We start from the raw sequence: 19,078 nt of genomic DNA, 5'->3' as shown, positions 1-19,078 counted from the left end.
GGGATTCCCCCAAATTAGCTGATGATGAACAAAATACAAATGGGCTCTTCCCTCTTAGAACTTTTATTTTCTGGAAGTCTCTACTGAGCTTACAGATCCTCTAGGACATAATTTTGTAAACTTGGAAAGAGGCCTAAAGACCATTTCTTCCCTGTTCCCTTTTACCTTTCCATCTTCTACCTGCTCTAGTGATAACTTGTTTGTGAGTGAGCAATTTATTGGTTGTCTTTACTTTCCAAGCTCACATCACAACACCCATACTAGTGTTCTTTATTTTTCACTGTAAAACAAATATTACCTGTACCTGCATTCATATTTCCATTTCTACTTGTCATAAAACTCAAAAATATGATAAACAGATGGCTAAAGCAGGAACTTGGAATGAGATGCAAAGCAGAAGTGATACAAGGAAGTCACAGACAAGGATCCAAGACCACGCACGAAGCAGAGTGAACCGGGACATCTAAAGTGACATAAAAAACAGGTGTGAAGGCTGGGCCCTCATGGTCTCAGTTAAGCCTGCAGGAATAGCAAGTGGGAGACATAGGTTCCACAGGTCATGAGATTTAGAATCCCATCACTGCCTGGAACATGGCAAGACACGGCATTGCATTGAATTTCAGTACATTTTCTGCCTTGGAATCCAATGCTATTGCTGAGCCTACACATCAGGAAGGTTTGGAAAGGAGAGAAAAAGGGAAGGAGAGATGGTGCTTGAGTCTCTTTCCAGCTCTACAACTCTATGATATCACAGAGAACATGGCCTTGAAACCTTACATAAAGCCTCATGAAGGTAACGGAGAACACAATGGCACCCCACTCCAGTACTCTTGCCTGGAAAATCCCATGGACGGAGGAGCCTGGTAGGCTGCAGTCCATGGGGTCGTGAAGAGTTGGACATGACTGAGTGACTTCACTTTCACTTTTCCCTTTCATGTATTGGAGAAGGAAAGGGCAACCCACTCCAGTGTTCTTGCCTGGAGAATTACAGGAACGGAAGCGCCTGGTGGGCTGCTGTCTATGGGATCTCACAGAGTCAGAAATGACTGAAGCGACTTAGCAGCAGCAGCAACAGCATGAAGGTAAGCTAAACATTCCACAAGGAAAAAGTTTGTGAAAAATACTATTTATTGGCACTATTGGCCAATGATGCTGGATAATAGTATATGCTCAATGAACATGCTTTGAATGAGTAAAATGTCACACAGAAACACTAATTTCATTTCCTGCATACTTCATCCATGTGAAAGCATCCTTTCCAAGCAGATAACTATTTTCCCATGTAAATTTACCTGTCATGGCTCACTATAGTATCTTTATCCCTCATCTCTAAATATTTCCAAGCCTTCTTCTATGAGTAAATTATACATGCAACAGAATCTGTCATCCTGAGTTTAAACCCAATCTCTTCCCCTTAAAATCTGTCTCATGTCAGTAACCTGAATTAGCCTGTCTGAGCCTTAATTTACTCATTATGAAACAGTGCATAGTGATAGCATTATATATATCTTACAGAGCTGTTGTGAGAAATAAATTGCTTTGCATAATATCTAGCATCAAGTTAGCCCTCATTAAATGTTAACTGTGGCTCAACTGGTAAAGAATCCGCCTGCAATGAGAGAGACCTGGGTTTAATCCCTTGGTTGGGAATATCTGCTGGAGAAGGGAAAGGCTACCCACTCCAGTATTCTGGCCTGGAGAATTCCATGGACTGTATAGGACATAGGTTCACAAAGAGTTGGACACAACTGAGTGACTTTCACTTTCACTCTGGTTATTATATGTTTGCACTTCTTCATTTTAAGTTATGTTGATGTACTTTCTTGCTTAAGTAAAATAGGTTTCAATCTCTAGGAATCATGAGACACAAAACCATGGTAGTGATAGAGAGATCATTATGACATTCACTTAACTTGTAAGATGTAAAATAGCAATGCTACACCTGCATGTAAAAGCTGAATAGGTTGGAAGGTGTTAATTTGTTGACTTATCCTGAGTTCCCATTGAGTTATCTTAAAAATAGAGTCAGACTCTGACTGCAGATATCTTTGGTCTGCCAAGTTATATGGTGCTGATCTTCAGGGTGGGGGGAAAAAAATTGCAGACTGAGAAAGGATTAAAACAGATGCTGCTACTCTAAGGAATCAAAGTTGGACATTTTCCATACAAATTGTCATGTATTTTCTGACTCAAAGAAGCAAGCACATATCCCATCTACTTATCAATAGTACTTAGTACAAGTAGTATTTTCCATTCTGCAGTGGGGAATCTAAAAGATTGGTAATCCAACCCCATAAGTCAGTTCTGTGAGGATTGTTTGTGAGGTCAGGGAAGATTATCCTCCACTGATAGCATGACAGGTAGTTTTTCATTCGTTCAAGATGTGAAAAAAGAAGAAAGCAGTCTTTCAAGAGTGACCTACTGTGGGGGCACCACTGGGGTGCATTCTGAGGGTATGCCATAATCCTGGACCTTAAGTAGTTCACATCACTTTGAGAAAATACTGAAATAATTTATCTACATTGATCTTTATGGTCTTTAAATACATGCTACATGGATTCAAAATCAGATTCATGAACATGTATAATTAGGAAAGTCTCATGGGGGAATCTGGTATTGAGGCAAGTCTGGAAGATGGGCAGACATTTGGAATGGCAGAGAGTAGAAGCTAATGCATCCCGGTTTCTTTTAAATACAGAGAGACTCAGAGATGGGGAATCACAAAAGCCAGTGCTCTTTCTTATCTCCTCACCCCTCAGTATCCAGTCCCATCTGTTCCTTTTTTTTTTTTAATGTCTATACTTTTATTAATTAATTATTTATTTTTGTCTGTGCTGGGTCTTTGTTGCTATGTGGGTTTTTCTCTAGTTGCAAAGAGGGGGCGCTACTCCTTAGTTGCTTTTCATCCTGGTAGCTTTTCTTGTTCACAGCAGGGCTCCAGGTGCTCAGGCTTCAGGAGTCGCATTTCCCAGGCTCTAGAGCACAGACTCAACAGTTGTGGCTCAGGGCTTAGCTGCTCCGTGGCATGGGGATCTTCCTGGATCGGGACCCAACCCGTCTCCACTGCATTAGCAGGTGGATTCTTTACCCCTGAGCCCCCAGGGAAGCCCCAGCCCCATCTGTTCTTAATCCTGCCACCAGCCTCCCAAATGAAGTTGCTCCTAACCAAGAGAATGTATATTATCATATTATAGTTTAATATTTTTTAAATGTTTACTCTGTGCTAAGTATAAGTAGAATACAGAAACTAAGCTCCAAAATTATTTCAAAAAGGAATAAGATGAAGTGTCATGGAATAGTATTCATTTTCTTGGTTTTCAATTTAATTTGATTAAAGCCCTCTGTTTGTGTTTCATTTATGGATCAAATTCAGAGATGAGAAATCTCTCTTCCAGCTTCAGTCAACTGTTAATTCAGAAAGAATTTGTCTGGTTTTTACCTTTTACATAATTGTAAACAAACATGATGCGCCCTTATTTTATAGAATTTGTTGATCATTTCTTATTTCTCTTTTATAGCTTTAGGATCTGTATTTATACAGATTATATATTGCTTTATCTCGCAGAGCTATCAGCAAACACTTAATAATCACTAAAACATCTTAAATAATCAGAAAAGGAAGATATTTATGTTCCTGAATAGTCTATGCAATGTTCTCATCTGTGCCTATAAGACAAAATTTGTTGGTTTATTATAGTTAAATTTGAGTACAATGGATTTTAATATGTCTTTGATATATTCTGAGAATTCTTGAGCAGTTCATAGAATCTATGTATGATACTCTTCAGTAGGAAAGCAAGTCATATTCTTTATTATATATATATTTTTAAAATAAGATTCAAATGCTCTTATTAAGTTGCATGCATTAAATTAACACTTTCATTTTATTTTCCCTTAAGAAGCATCTTGATGGTTAACCTCTGTCAGTCCTAAAACTCAGCTGACAATTTATAATGATGGGTATTGCTTTAGAGATGTTTAGCTGTTCATTTCATGAAGGGCTACAAATGAACTCAGGTTCAGCTGTCTGAATCATAAGTCCATTCATAGACAGTTCTACAAATGACAGACTAGTGGCCAAGTCCCACTTGCCACATGTTTCATTAGGGCACTAAACTATTTACTTTAGATACTTAAGTAGATAAAAAGTAAATGGAAAATAATGTGTTATGGCACATGAAAATTATAAGACAGTCAGGTTTTGGTGTCCAAATACAATATTTTCTTAGAACAAAGCAATGCTCATTCATCTATGTATTGTCTTTGATATTTTTATGCTAAAGCAGCAAAGTTGAATAATTGTGACAGAGAACATATGACTCACAAAGCCTAAAATATTTACTCTCTGGTCCTAACAGACCATGTTGTATTGTAAAGGACACTAAATTTGAACTAAGTTCAAGAGATCTTGGGCCTGGACCATGATCTGTTACATACCAGTCATGTGACTTTTGGGAAAGTCTTTGACCTTAGTGAGACTCAAAATTCTTATTAATAAGATGAGATAAATAGTAAAGTAAAATATAAGGAAGAAAATAGTGACAGTGCATAGTAGACTCTAAAACAATATAATATGAAAGAGGATAACATATTTAATTAGACAAATGCATCCATCTGTGCCAGGCAATTAAAACAATGACAAGTTGGCCAAGGCTTTCCTAAAGAGATGTATTTAACTTTAGAAAAGCAAGGGAAAATAAATAGAAGAAAATATCCTACAGCTTACCAAATTCAATTCATTAATTTATCTAGCAGAAACAAACTTGCTCCTTTCTTGATCTTTCCAAAGACTCCACAGTCAGCTTGTAGCGAGATGCATATAAAAGTTAATTCCACCTTTTGGCTTCAGGTTTGATGGATAAATGCATGCATGTAGACAGTGTGTGAAGACATTGCTTAATATATGCAGATGTAAAGACAGGAAGAGTACCAAAGGGACCCACTTGTCCTTGATGACTCAACTGACCTTGTAAAATAATAAAAATCCTCCAATTAATAAAACTGTCAGTGCAAAAGCAAGCAGGTTGGAAATAAATCAGAGGAAGATTCACTTTCATCAGAGGGCTGAGGGCAGGGCTGTTGTGTCTCTAAGTGGGTAATGAGCTCTGTGCGGCAAGACAATTGAAGGAAGCTCCAGGAAGCCTGGGTCTTGGACCCACAGGTGGCCCACTCGCAAGAGGCAGGCAGACAGCCCACTCGCAAGAGGCAGGCAGACAGCCCACTCGCAAGAGGCAGACAGACAGCCTAGGCATTCCGCAGACAATCACAGCCTTTCCGGTGACATTCCGCTTTACGGAGTGATGCCACCTTTGTCAGAGAGCCAAGTCCCCAGGAGCGCCGGTCCACTCTGAGCACAGGGCAGCACCTGGGCAGGCCTGTTTTGATAGCCTGCCTGGCTCCTGCGGTGGCTGCGGTCCAGGGAGGATGTGGGCCACAATGCCTTTGGTTTGGATCCTCAGGGGGTAAGGGGATCATAAAGGTGAAAAACGTGTCTCCAGGACTGGAGACAGGAGGAAAAGTGACTCCTGAGTTGGCTGTAACCCCAAGGCAACATTGCAGAGTCAAGGAGTCATCGATGGGTCAGAAGTGACCCCTAGTGGGGTCTCTTTCTTCCGCACAGTTGAAATAATTTCTGCCATAATATAGCTCAGGTACTGTTTGGTGAAGGCAAAAAGTAAATAAAAAAATAAAAATTGGGGGGCGAGGTGAAGAAATCGATTTATAATTCAATAAAGTAACAGAAAATAAAAGAAGAAAAAAATGGAAAGTTAAGAATATGAAAGAGAAAGAAAAAAAAATCTACTGTCTCTCTAGAAATTCATTTGCCTTAGTGAAGGAGGCATTAATCATGACTGAAATAAATACAATCATATAATTCTCCAACTTAAAATCTCCTCAGAGGCTACTACTGGACTTACAAGGAGAGCTCAAACTCTTGCAAAAACCTGCATGGCCTTACGTGGTTCAGTTCAGTTCAGTCGCTCAGTCTTGTCTGACTCTTTGCGACCCCATGAACCGCAGCACGCCAGGCCTCCCTGTCCATCACCAACTCCCGGAGTCCACCCAAACCCATCTTCATCAAGTCGATGATGTCATCCAACCATCTCATCCTCTGTCATCACCTACTCCCCCTGCCTTCAATCTTTCCCAGCATCAGGTTCTTTTCCTATAAATCAGCTCTTCACATCAGGTGGCCAAAGTTTTGGAGTTTCAGCTTCAACATCAGTCCTTCCAAGGAACACCCAGGACTGATCTCCTTTAGGATGGACTGGTTGGATCTCCTTGCAGTCCAAGGGACTCTCAAGAGTCTTCTCCAACACCACAGTTCAAAAGCATCAAGTCTTCGGTGCTCAGCTTTCTTTATAGTCCAACTCTCACATCCATACATGACCACTGGAAAAACCATAGCCTTGACTAGATGGACCTTTGTTGGCAAAGTAATGTCTCCTACTTTTTAATATGCTGTCTAGGTTGGTCATAACTTTACTTTCAAGGAGTAAGTGTCTTTTAATTTCATGGCTGCAATCACCATCTGCAGTGATACTGGAGCCCAAAAAAATAAAGTCTAACACTGTTTCTACTGTTTCCCCATCTATTTTCCGTGAAGTGATGGGACCAGATACCATGATCTTCGTTTTCTGAATGTTGAGCTTTAAGCCAACTTTTTCACTCTCCTCTTTCACTTTCATCAAGAGGCTTTTTAGTTCCTCTTCACTTTCTGCCATAAAGGTGGTGTCATCTGCATATCTGAGGCTATTGATATTTCTCCCGGCAGTCTTGATTCCAGCTTGTGCTTCCTCCAGCCCAGCATTTCTCATGATGTACTCTGTAACTTTCCAGTCCCAACTTAACGTGTGTCCTTCTAGGGGGCTAGAGGCATGGGCTGATTTTTGATTCCTATTACATGTAAGCTCCTTCCTGATTTAGGACCCTTGCTTTCACTGCCCCTTCAGCCTGGACTCATCTCACCCTGCCCTCATCTTGCCAGTCATTCAGTCTCAGCTGTGTGTCTTTTCCATTGGAATGCAAACTCTATGAGAGCAGGATCCTCCTATAAACATGCTGTTCATATAGTAGGTGATCAATATTCCTTTGTTGAATGAATGGATAAATAAACTACTCATAACAACGTTTCAAAGATTTGAAGTTAGAATTGACTTTGAAGTATCTTGGCATGCTGTAGTCCATGGGGTCACAAAGAGTCGGACACGACTAAGCAGCTGAACTGAACTGAACTGAACTCTAACAGCCACTGCCACATTGAAAACATCATTGTTCATGTTGTTATCATAGTCCCAAGAAATACTGATTGAATTCATGTAGTCAGAGGCAAGGTATTGAACAACAGCCTGCCTCCTACTAAATTAGAAATTTATGTTTGGTTGCTGGTTGGATTTCTTGTGCCTGAGCACAATGCTTTCTACATACACTGTACTGCTGAAGAAACTGAGATCAGGGCATCCTTGGGGGTCCACAGTGTTTATGTCTCCATGCTTCCAGTTCAGGGGGCACAGTTCCCATCCTGGTCAGAAAACTGTATCCCACATGTAACAGTGTAGCAAAAAATAAAAATTAAAAAAAATGAAACTAAGACCCTTAGAATTCAAGTGACTTATACAAAGTCATACAGTCTACTTGTGGAAAAGATACTTAGAACCAAGGCACCTTCATTTATTCATCAGGTTAAGGTTAAGCACTGAGTTTCTTTAAAAAGTGAGACTGAAGGTGCATTTCTTCACAAACAGACACATGTCGCAATGTAAGGATAAAGTTTGAGGAAGCTGTTAATGCCATTTATGTACTCTAGATAGAATATGAAAAAAAGGAGGATGTATAGCTAAATTTAAAAAAATGAGAGTTATAGTTCTGTTATTTGACACAAGATTTGGGAAATACAGAGTGCAGAAAATGATTGGTGGCATGATTCTAAATTCAGTGTTTTCCAGGAGAATGAGATTTACCTTGTATAGTCAGGAGGGACCACATTTATACTAGAGCATCTAGGCATATGAAAAGGCCCTGAAAGCTATGTCATCTTAGTAGACTACGATGGATGCAATGAATGTCATCAGTGGAACCTCTGTTTATAAAATAGGTGGAATACTGACATATCTAGAAAGCATCCAATGGTTGGGCTTCCCATATGCACTTGAGATAACCCAGGTACAAGTAGCTCACTTATTCTTAAGATGTATAGAGGAATGCCAACTGCATAATTATATTTTAAATACAGAACCTGTATCAGTGAGTGTACTGATTTTCTAACAAAGTACCAAAAGCTAGATGGCTTAGAACTGCAGATACGTATTATCTCAGTTCTGGAGACAAGAAGCCCACGACTAAGGCATGAGGTAGGATGGATTCTCTGTGACGCTGGGAGAAAATCCATTTTATATCTGTCCCCTAGCTTCTGTTGGTCTGCTGAGAATTTTCGGTGGCTTTTTTGTTTGTTTGTTTACAGAAGCCTTCAGCTTCACACGGCATTCTTCCTGTGTACATGTCTGCTTCCAAATTTCCTCTTTTTATATCTTCACAAGTCATTTTGGATCAGGGCCCATCCTAATGATCTCAACTTAACTAATTATATATTAAATAATCCAAATTCCAAATAAGGTCACATTCTGAAGAACCAGGGTTAGGACTTCAAAATATGATTTGGAGAACAAAGCAGATTCAGTTTCAATCACTCTAGGGACCAACTACCATAGAAACACAATCTCATTACAAAGTTGCATTTAGTTGATGGGTGGGGGTGGGGGTGTTGGTGGTAAGTTAAGAGACTCCTCTTTAACAAATCATTGATTTAATTCCAACAATTTTTTTTTATTACACAAAATTGCTCTCAAATTATGGAGGACAATTCAAATAATTTCATTGAGCCCCTGTCTCTGTCCAGACACTGCTCGGCACAAGAAATCCAACCAGCAACCAAACATAAATTTATGATTTAGTAGAACACTCCAGTGTCCTTGCCTGGAGAATCCCAGGGACAGGGGAGCCTGGTGGGCTGCCGTCTATGGGGTCGCACAGGGTTGGACACGACTGAAGCGACGCAGCAGCAGAAGGCATGCTGTTGTTCAATACCTTGCCTCTGACTATGTGGATTCAATCAATATTTCTTGGGACTATGATAACGACATGAACAAAGATATTTTCAGAGTGGCAGTGGCTGTTAGAGTTCAGAGAGGAATAAATGCATGCACTGAATATTTGAGTAATACAACAAACTGTGATTCTCCTTTTGAGATCTTTTTGATTGATTTTGGTGGTTTAGCCACTAGGTCATGTCTGACTCTTTGTAACCCCATGTACTGCAGCTCCTCTGTCTATGGGATTTCCCAGACAAGAATACTGGAGGAAGTTGCCATTTCCTTCTCAGGGGGATCTTCTCGACTCAGGAATCGAACTTGCATCTCCTGCACTGGTAGGCAACTAAGAAATACATTTTCAGTCATCACCAAAAGTATCATCTACCAAGTATGAAGTGGAGTGACCTTTAGGTTTCAGCCCATTTTATAGAGGAGTTTTTGTAATGACTTTGTATTTGAAAATCATGTCTGACATGTGTATAGATCCCTGAGTCTAGATCATCCAGTATGTACTTCTCTGAAGCAGCTGCTGACTGGGTTTTTTTTATTACTTAACCTGTTTTGCTCCTGTTCACTCAAAATCTTTTCAACTCTTAATGTACATTTATATCTAAAATCTCCTCTTTCCTTTTAGTGGAAAAAGCGGAGTGTAATCCTGCAGGGAGACTGTTTGCTAAGGTCTAACCTGTATCACAAACATGTTTTATCTGGTCAAGTGCATTCTGGAGAGCCCAAGAAGCTCTAAGCCATTTGTCTCTGCAGGCTTCTCACAGCATCAAAGCCCTGCACCATCACCGGGTCGCAGAGCAACAAAGAACACACCTCGTAGGAATGTTTAGATGTGTTTCTAAAACCTTTAATGTTCAGACAACTGTGGCCTGCTTATATGAGATAACTGTAGAAGGTCTCTGGAATATTTTACATGTAGAGAGAGCATTCACATTGAGCTGGTCTGAGAAATAGCTCACACTGTGTTTCTTGAATGTCGAGAAGCAGATTTATGAAAGAGAGAGACTTATTGGCCTGAAGGAGGAAATCCTAGTGCTACTGTTTGCTGCCCTGGCACAAGAGGCCAGTCACTTAAGGACTCCAGACCCCACTCTAATCAGCACTGAACTGAGTCTTACCTAGATCCATTTTCCAAAAGTTCCCACAACCAATAAACACATATATATTATTCCCACCTTCTGCCCAATAGAATCAGAATTGGGATTGTTACTGTTACAAATATTAATTTATTGAGCTATAAGTTGTATATTATAGTTTTATTTTAATATAAAAAATTAGGGATACCAGTCAAAACTGTTGAGCACAAAAAAAACTAGTGTAGGAAGCCTTACCACATGAGTTTATCAAATGTTCAGGCAAAAGGAAAGGCATTTTCAAGGTGTAAGAAAGGTGGGGAAGAATAGTTAGGGAGTTTGGGATTAACATGCACATTCTGCTACATTTGAAATGGATAACCAACAACAACCTGCTGGATAGCTCAGGGAACTAATCTCAGTGTTATGTGGCAACCTGGATGGGAGGGGAGTTTGGGGGAGAATGGATTCATGCATGTATGTGGATGAGATCCTCTGCTGCCCTCCTGAAACTATGACCATGTCGGTGATCCCATATGTACTCAGTCACTCAGTTGTATCCGACTCTTTGCAGTCCCGTGGACTATAGCCCACCAGGCTCCTCTGCCTATGGAATTTTCCAGGCAAGAATACTGGACTGGTGTGCCATTTTCTACTGCAGGGGATCTTCCTGACTCAGGGATTAAACCTGCATCTCTTGTGTCTCCTGCATTGGCAGGCAGATTCTTTACCACTAGCACCACCTGGGAAGCTCCTAATTGGCTATACTGTGATATGATTCACAATCTTTAAAAAAAAAAAAAAAAAAAAAACATTTTTTTTAGCTTAGATCACCATTAGGGCTTGAAATACTATGAAATTTTACAGGACTCATGGTTTACAAAAGCCAAGTAGTAATATTTGGGAGTAAATGATCAATAGGGTCCTTTCTCTCCTGCCCAATGATTCTGAATTTATTTGTATGCTTCTAGTTAAGGAAATGAGAGGAAAAAAAAAATCAATATTGTCTTGAGAAGTGGATCATATATAGAACCAATCCTGGGGACCCTGACTAACGATGTTATTTCTGACTCCTTGTTACCAGAATGGGGACTATATCAGGGCTATGGGCACCACCTATGTGGTATTATTGGAGAAATTATAGCCAAACTACCCCACACTCAAATACTACTTTTTATCTTTTAGCATGATACAGAGAACTCAAAATCCCTTCTATCAGGAACCAATGCTTTATAGCAAGCCATTAACATTCTCTCCTGGATTATTCTTAAATATCAACATACCTTAATTTTCATGATATATTAGCTATTCATCAATCTAAAAAACAGTTATTAAGCACTTTCTGGGGGACAGGTTCTGTACTGACACCAGAAACAAGGGTGTATTAATCCCTGCCTTCAGGGAGTTTACAATCTAAAGATATTTGTAGATCAGTCAAGTGACAAGGTTTTAAAGAAACAAAAATAGAGAAGAGAAAGGATCTGAGTATTTAATGGAGAGTAACTGGGCCTGGGTGTTTATCATGTGGTGCTAGTGGTAAAGAACCTGCCCACAATGCAGGAGACATAGGAGATGTGGGTTCGGTCCCTAGGTTGAGAAGATCCCCTGGAGAAGGGCATGGCAACCCACTCCAGTATTCTTTCCTGGAGAATCCCATGGACAGACAAGTTTGACAGATAACAGTCCATAAGTTCTCAAAGAGTTGGACACAACTAAAGTGATTTAGCATGTACTGATGCACAGCTGGGCTGATGAGTAGATTTGGAAGAGGGTGGAGTGGAAAGATCAAGGAAACTGGCCATGAATAAGGATATAAAAGAGTAGATGATGGAGAAAACAGAAGACAGAGGCTAAAAGCAAAAATGCATAGGTCCAGTAGGTCTGGAAGACACCTTCACCTCTGCTCAATTTGGTATGATCAGGGCCACTCAATTTTATTTCTGAAGACACTTAAATATTACCTCGCTCTCCTGGGTTATGTTGTGACTGTGCTCTGAGAAGCGGCACAGGGAAAGCATCCCAGGGTCCACTGGCTGTTTGGAGCACACACTACGGGGAGAGTGGTTCCTCTGAGAAAATAAATTTGGTCCTTAATGAAACAAACATCATTTCACTATAATTCATTCAGTGCAAATTTATAGAATTGTGTCCCCTGGAAGTTTTATCCACCTTCCAGATTCAACCACAGCATCTAGGTGTTTATGTTATAAATCCAACAAAGGCAAGCGACAAATTGCCTCATTTTCTCCTCCACTGGATATATTCAAAATTAACTAGGACTCTAGAAATTGAAGAGGTGGCATAGTTTAGTGAAGGGGAAAGCGAGTTTGGGATGTAAGTGAAATATTTCTGCCTTAGTTCCACCTCTGCCAGTAGGTTCTTTCTAAGTGTTTTGTTTGTTTGCTTTAGGGAAGTTAATGTTGATGGTCCTTATTTTCTTTCCTGAAAGTGAAAGATCTGAAGTGAAGTGTGATTTCTAAAGATACACCCAGGTCTGTCATTCTATGACTCTAGTTACCTGAATTTAAATTACTGAGCTCAGGAATATTCCCAGCAATTTATCAAGGACTTCTCTGCACATGGAAGTATGCTAGGAATTTTTTCAAAATGGATAGAAAATGTTAAAAATGTCTGCTTTCCTGCATTCTAGAAGTTTAATCCCAGTTGGCAGTGTCTATCAAACTATATACGCTGCAAGTAGACACAGTTGAAGAGTGCATACTGATTAAATTCAGCTGACCATAAATCAGTACAATGTACATGATGTAAGTTCAAAGATGGTGTGAGTGAGGAAAGTGGAAATGTTCCCTGAAATGATGTGTTGGGACAAGGTGGCAATTGAGAAAATCAGTGTCTCTTTCCAGCCACTCTGGGAGAAATGGTATGAAGAGATGAATGTTTGAGATCTGCTTTCAAGAAGGTAGGGCTTACCAGTGAGGGAGGAGCTATTACTAGACAATGCACATCCCTTGGAAGTGAACAGAGTGAGTGATATCAAGAAAATCTTCCCAACATGAGCGGATGAGCCCAGCATGAATTAAAACACAGTAAGTCCCCTACATACAAATGAGTTCCATTTCAAGAGCTCATTCATAAGTCCAATTCATTCTTAAGTCCAACAAAGTTAGCCTAGATACTCGACTAATTCAATCAGCTATATAGTACTGTAAGAGGTTTAAAATACTTTTCACACAAGTAATATATAAAGAACAAACACAGAAAATAAAGGAAACACTTTTAATCTTACAGTACAGGGCCCTGGAAAGTACAGTCGAATAGTACAACAGCTGGCATACAGGGGATGGCATCAAGTGAGCAGCCAAGAAGAGTTCCTGACTGGGGGTGGGGGTGGGAGATGGTAGAGCTGAAGAACCGTCAGCAACAGGAGACAGAGGGCGAGAGCAATGTCACTTATACTTGGTATTGATGGTACTGGTTCAGGTTCCTGGATGGATTCAATTCTATCTACCCTCTTGGAAAAACAATCCAGGGATATCTGGGTAGTAGCTCCTTTTGTATCATCACAGATGGCATGCTAGTACTGGACTGTATTCTGAACGGTTGCTGCAGCCTTCAGGCTTCATTCAGACCCTGAGCCTCAAAAGCTCATAATGCCGCCTACATAACGAAAGCCCCCTTGCCATTTCCTGCATCGTGAATCTCTTTGGTTCTTCAGTTACTTCTTTCTCTTGTTTCTTTCCATCCATTCTCTGGGTACATTCACATATCTGAATGTTCTTTTGAAGGTTCACATGGAAGGGACTTACTGTAAAGAGAAACAGTGATCATCACTCCCAACTTTAGCCTTCTGTTAGGAACTGGGGGAAAGGAGATCGTTACTGTTCTCAGGTGATCCTCGTATAGTCCTTACTGTCAGATTTAATGGCTTGAATTAAGTACAAGGGAATCCACTTATCAAAGTATTTTTTAAACCAATACTTGATATATAATAAGTGAATTAATAAATTAAAATGATATCAAATAGAACAAAGAAGAAAGAGACATTTCTAAGCAATTCTAAGAGAAAGGTAAATATCATATAACTTATCTGTGAAATCTAAAATATGACACAAATAAACTTATTTATGAAACAAGAGCAGATTCACAGACATAGAGAGCAGGCTTGTGGTTGTCATGGGGGAAACGGGTAGAGAAGCAATGGGTTGGGAGTTTGGGATTAGCAGATGTAAACCATTACATATAGAATAGATAAATAACAAGGCCCTCTATAGCACAGGAAACTATATTCAACAGCCTATGATAAGCCATAATTAAAAATAACATGAAAAAGAATTATATACATACCTGAAAGTGAAAGTTGCTCGGTCGTGTCTGACTCTTTGCGACCCCATGAACTATACAATCCATGGAATTCTCTGGGCCAGAATACTGGAGTGGGTAGCTGTTCCTCTCATCTGGGGATCTTCCAAACCCAGGGATTGAACCCAGGCCTACCGCATTGCAGGTGAGTTCTTTACCAGCTGAGCTACCAGAGAAGCCCATATACATGTATGCTGCTGCTGCTAAGTCACTTCAGTCGTGTCTGACTTTGTGTGACCCCATAGACAGCAGCCCACCAGGCTCCCCTGTCCTTGGGATTCTCCAGGCAAGAACACTGGAGTGGATTGCCATTTCCTTTTCCAATGCATGAAAGTGAAAAGTGAAAGTGAAGTCACTTAGTCGTGTCCAACTCTTAGCGACCCCATGGACTGCAGCCCACCAGGCTCCTCCGTCCAGGGAATTTTCCAGGCAAGAGTACTGGAGTGGGGCGCCATTGCCTTCTCCAATATACATGTATAACTGAATCATTTTGTTGTACATCAGAAATTAGCATGAAGTTGTAAATTAATTGTATTCATTAAAATAGATTTTAAAAATTCTCAGCAATTCTCTTTATGATATTACCTAAAACTCCTTTATCTGAAATCAAGAAACAGAAAATTTAAAAATTTAATATTTTGTATATAACCTATAGTAATCCTAAGATCTAACTTTGTGCTTATTTATTATGTAAAAGATATGATACTATATATGTTTGTGTATGTATTTAAATATGTATATGTGTAAACATACGCATATACAAATATATATACATATATATACTCATTATGCATAATCTATATCATGGTCCTAAGATTTAATGGGAAACTACTTTCTTGGAAAAAATATGTAAATATGTCCCAAGAACAATTAAAGAGATTCATATAAATCATAAGAACAAGTTCATGAATTTAAAAAGTCCTAAAGGTAGAGAAAATAAGTGGTTTCCTCAACATGCATTATATTCTAGTAAAATAATTCAATTTGTTTCAATAACATAGTCTCAATAGACAAGCAAAAAAAAAAAAAAAAGTTGGAGAAAAGGATTTGGAAGAAGACCAGAGGAAAGTATTATTGAACTGAAATAAAAGAGCAATTTTGATCACAGGAGTGTTACGTATTAAAATAACTTCTTTATAGTAGCTAAGTCTTCTCTTCCAGAGTGTGTAATGAAAGCATGTATTTATTGCTTCATCTGCTTAGAGCCCTTTCTTTCTTGAGAATCAGCCATTTTTTCATTTTAAGGAATTTATTCCAATTCTTGGTGTGTAACACTGGAGAAGGCTGCTCATCTATACAAGATCCACCATGCATTCAAGTGGACTTTGAGTGAGGGTGGGCCAATCAAAATCCATTTTGAGGACGTTCTTAATTGAAATTACAGGAATAGACAGAGATCGCCTCTGCTGGTGGCCATCAAAGATGAAAGCATCAGGGTTTCTGAGAGCTGGGGTGAGGGCCATTTATGTGTTTACCACCCGTGTCTGGGACAGTCAGCACCTTGGAATGCACTGAACATAGAGGAGTCTTAATTTTTCCACCACTGCCTTCAACTGTTCTCTGCCTCATTTTCACCCCCGCCCTTTTACTTCTTTTTACGACAGTTCAGTCAGACTCCATAACTCTGTGACTTTCAGCTCAGTTTACAAGCCTGCCCAAGTCCAGCGTGGAAGGCACAGTTAACATTCTGTGTAATGCTCTTCCTTTTGCTCTCAGGTCATGTTTGAGCGACAGCCTTTTCTCTCCCACCCCTTTCAGTTTTAGGCCAGGTGGTGAAAGATTGGCGAACAAGACAAATGGCTTTTTCTTTAACGGGCATCACTTTCCTCTTCTCGTGGTTGATAACGCCTTCCGTCTCAGGAGCATTCTCCTGCAACACGTGCGTGAGCTGTGTCAGGACTCTGCCCAGTATAACTCTGAAGTGTGAGAGTCTTCTGCTCCTCTTCTGTGCTGGTAGCCCTCTCTCCACAGGTCAAGCAGCCTTCTAAGGCGAGGTCACAGAAACTTTGCTCCAGCCTGTTTCCTCACAGACAGGAGGATCATGGCTCTCTCTCATGCTAGCTTGTGAGAGTGAAGAACACAGGATTCCCCTTTCCACTTTAGTCATGTATGGATGTGAGAACTGTACCATAAAGAAGGCCGAGTGCCAAAGAATAGATGCTTTTGAACTGAGGTGTTGGAGAAGACTCTTGAGCGTCCCTTGAACTGAAGGGAGATTTGACCAGTAATTCCTAAAGGAAATCAACCCTGAATATTCATTGGAAGGATTGATGCTGAAGCTGAAGCTCCAATACTTTGGCCACCTGATGCGAAGAGCCAACTCATTGGAAAAGACCCTGCTGGTGGGAAAGACAGGACAGGAGGAAAAGTGGGTGACAGAGGGTAAAATGGTTTGATGGCATCACTGACTCAACAAACATGAAGTTTGAGCAAACTCTGGGAGATAGTGAAGGACAGGGAAGCTTGGTGTGCTGTTGTTCATGGGGTCACAAAGAGTCAGACACTACTGAGCAACTGAACAATGACAACAACCACTTTCTTACTTTCTAGTTTCCCTGGTAGCTCAGTGGTAAAGAATCTGCCTGTCAGTGCAGCGGATGTGGGGTCAATCCCTGGGTCAGGAAGATCCCCTAGAGAAGGGAATGACAACCCACTTCAGTATTCTTGCCTGGAGAATCCCATGGGCAGAGGGGTCTGGCGGACTACAGTTTATGAGGTTGAAAAGAGTCAAGCATAATTTAGTAACTAAACAGCAACAACAACAACATTCTCACTTTTTTTTTTTTCCTAGTCTACCCCTCTCTGTACCAGCTAGTCCCCAGCCTTCTGAAGTCTTCTAGCACCAAGAAGCCACCACTGTGGTTCATGTACCAAACTCCTAGGGATGTGTGTCAGCTTCTCCTGAGAACTCTCCCTCTGAGTACCCAGTGGCACCACTAGGCAACTCTCAAGCTTCTCATTTCAGCAAGTACGCAGCCACAGAGAGAGGCCAGACCCACAACTAGGGGCATTTTCTGCCTATCAAGTTCCATGAGGATGTGTGTGCTGACTCTCAGCTTTAGGGCTTAAGCAGAGTATCTGAGAAAATGAGGGAAAAAAAAAAAACAAGTTTGCTGAGGGAGAAAATCAAGCCAAACCTCAGGGAAAAGCAAGCGAGAGAAAGAGTGAAATCTTGGGTATGTTTATGTCTCTTGTTCTGAGGGGTTAGCACCAGTTTTACCTCAGACTTCCCACAGTGTCACTGCATGAGGCAGAGAGTTTTCCTTTCTGCTTAAGCTAGTTTGTGTTTTTAAACATAATTTAGAGTTCGCTTCTGGGAAATTGTTTAAGTGTGATTCTATTCACAGTAGAACCAACTACAGCTCAACATCAGAACCCAGAGAGAGAGAAGTATTCATTCTAGAATGTATAGATAGAGGTTATAATAAATAATTTCAAGTTGGAACTGGGACTTCGTTTTGTTCTTTCAAAACTTCCTGGCTTTTTCCGAAGCAGAGAAATGCTCAAAGATATCCAAACTTAGTACATTTGACACTGAGTACACTCACAGTATTTTATTCATTTTTACACAATAAACATTAATGCCTTTTGTACAAGTGGCTGAAACTATAGTTTACAAGATTTTTTTTTAATCAAGCTCTGGCCAGTTTTATTAAAGAAAAATTGTACATTTTTTTTAACAATATCTCCATTTGTTTTAAAGTACACACACACACACACACACACACACACACACAGAGAAAGCAAATGCATCCACTTAGAGGTTAGAAGGGATATTCTGGGTCATCCAAACCATCACTGAATAAAATATACTACAATGCTCTTAAAGTGTTCAGGGTAGTTAATTATCTCATCTGGCCATGAAAGGCTCCAGAGATCAGGCCCCTGCTGCCTTTTGTTCCACTAAATATATCAAAGAGTTTGCATTCAAATCAGCAGTTAGAGGAGTTGGAACAGGAATGAAGAAAGAAAAATATTTTGCTCCTCCTCATAATATGAAACATCACTTTGTTCCAATACATACAGATATTATTTGGAAAGCCTGACCCCCGTTTCATTTTGTTTAGTTTCACACATTTCCCAAATTCCAAGCTCCAGAGCAGGAAATAAGACAGTGCCAATTGTTAGCTTGTGAACACTGAAGTCATATCAAATTCTGCAGCACTCACAGGGGGAAGGCACTGATGTATTTTTGCCCCTGAAATATTTATTCAAATTTAAATCTGGTGAATAAATAGACTGAACACAAATGATTTAAGAACAAGACAAAATGATATGCTGTTCTAAGTGAAAGAACTGCAGGATGCTAGGAGCTGTTTATTTAAGTGTACATGGACATTCAACAATAGTTTCTGACCTCTGGCTGAGGTATGGACCATCGGATTATTTCCCCCTTTTATTATCTGTGCCCCAGTTGTATTGTGATTGACTCCATAAGTGAGGCTGCTCAATTATGAATGGTAAGCCCTCTGTTCCTTTCTTCATGTCCTCTCAAGCTTATCCACAGAGATAACAGTTTACTTCTTGGAAAACCCCAATCTAAAGCAAAGTAGATACTTCCACTCTGAAGAGGACTCTATTTCCTGC

Source organism: Bubalus kerabau, chromosome 10 (genome assembly GCF_029407905.1).
Source record: "Bubalus kerabau isolate K-KA32 ecotype Philippines breed swamp buffalo chromosome 10, PCC_UOA_SB_1v2, whole genome shotgun sequence".
Classification (NCBI taxonomy): domain Eukaryota; kingdom Metazoa; phylum Chordata; class Mammalia; order Artiodactyla; family Bovidae; genus Bubalus; species Bubalus kerabau.
This window is presented reverse-complemented; position numbering follows the sequence as displayed.